Raw genomic sequence first — 2,181 nt, 5'->3', positions numbered from 1 at the left:
ATCTAAATATGTATGAAGCTGAATTTACATGTATAATTAAACACCAATAAGATTTATAAGCTGAGTTGAGTGTCAACATCCATCGTACAACTGAACAGTAGTTTAATTATAAGATTTATGGTACGTCAATCGGCAGAAGCTTATTTATTTTGGGCAATTGGCCATTTGGTCAAATCTGATTTTCTTTTTTTATTTTTTTGGTAAATTACAACGATCTTCATGAGATTTAGCATAATTATAAATATTTTTTTATTTATTTAAAAAATTACAAATATTCTCGTGATATTTGATTAAATTATGTAATTATTAGATGGAGGTATGAAGTTGTCAATTTGCCCTTATTGTATTTTTTTTTTTAAATAAAAATTTGTAAAAAAATCATATTGAATGAATGACAAAAATCAAAAAAATTTTAAAAATGTTATTCATTTAGTCAATGAAAAATTAAAAGAGAAGTATAAAATAACTAAAATTGTAATTCTTAGTCCATAAAGGTATTTTTGTCAGTTTATTATAAAAAAAATGATGAAAACTTAACGGGGACTAACTGATGGATTAATTGTTAAACGACCGTTAATATTAGAAAATATTGATAATTTTTTAAATAATAAGGAGGTATTTATAAATATGCCAAATTTTAAGGGGTGTTGTAGTTTTACCTTTTTTCTTTTCTCTCGAAAAAGAGTGGAGATATTTAAATACTCTTAGGGAGTGTCTGGATTGATGGATTTGGATCTGAAAAAGGGATGTCAAATGACTCTATTTGAAAAGAATTTGAAATTCATCCATATTTATCAAAATTTAATTTAAAATTAAAATAAAAGAATTTAAAATTCTTTATATTTAAAATTTCCAAACATATTCAAAGAATTTGCTAACCAAATGCAACCTTATACAATTGAGTGAATAATGTTCTGTATATTTTGAATAAGGTAATTATAAGTTTTTATTTAACATGCACGTATTTATATTTAGACTAAATCAAATATTAGGAGGTGTGAATATAATTTACTCATTCAAATAAAGGTTAATTATATATAAATCTCCTAGAAAAATACTAAATCATACTTTTTCCCAAATAAGTTGTGGAATTATATTTACAACCCCTCTGAGAATTTTTGCTGTACACCTGACCCTCTTTCTTCAAGGTCTGGTTGGAAATTATTGACATAAGCATTAAAATTAAATAAATTTTTTATTTTTTCCATCGTTTAACATTCTCATGTATATAATTTTATTCATAAAAAGATAAATAATATATATATATATATATGAAGTGAGATTAACAGCATTATATTTTGTTTTTTATAAGTACAAATTATTACATAAAAATATTAAATAAAAAATAAAATTAAAAATTTATGCAATGTATTTTGCTAATATCAGCGTTTTACGTTCAAATCGTAATAAAAAGTTAGATGTAAATAATGAATTTTTGGAAGAGATGCAAATGTAATTTCAAAACTTCAAGTGTGATTTTATATTTTGTGATAGCATCTAAATATAACTAACCCTTTAAATAATGTACAGGCATTAGTTATTTTCTATATAGCATCAAAAGGTGATTTTGTTTATAATAGAGACTCTCTAAGATGTTTGTTCTAAACTGTTTGAACAGAAAGCCAGCTCATCCCATCAAAATGGCGGCAAATCTTCTATGAGATCACTGTAAAAACCTTGACTAAGCTTCGCACCAGTTAAAATAGAATTCTGCTATAGAGAAGCTAACCAAGTTGCAGACCTTTTGGCTCAAAACAGTGCTTCTAAAGAACTGTCTGGTATTTTGATGATCGTCCGTCTATTTTGAAATGTTTTGTGCGCAAAAACAGCACTGAAAACGCTAGCTAAACAATCTATGTAGCAAAAATCTAGCTCTTATATAATTATGACATGATGCTTTATTTAACAGAACATTTGCTGCAATAGTCAGGTATAAGAATAAGAAATGATACTCACGTTTTCGACATTTTATACATATAATTCGTATATAAAATATAAAATATAAACTGCAATGCCAATTTGAAGTATCCAAACAAAACCTGCGAAAATCTGTAGTAAACGTACAAATTTATACAAACAAAACCTGCTAACAATGCTTATATTTGCACCAAAAATATAGTGAAGTCCAAGGAAATGAGATCTTGAACGAGACCCTTTACACCATTGAAACAGTAAAGGAGA

This window comes from Sesamum indicum, linkage group LG8 (assembly GCF_000512975.1).
Source record: "Sesamum indicum cultivar Zhongzhi No. 13 linkage group LG8, S_indicum_v1.0, whole genome shotgun sequence".
In the NCBI taxonomy this organism is placed as follows: Eukaryota; Viridiplantae; Streptophyta; class Magnoliopsida; order Lamiales; family Pedaliaceae; genus Sesamum; species Sesamum indicum.
The sequence above is the reverse complement of the archived record's forward strand: the minus strand, read 5'-3'. Positions refer to the sequence as shown.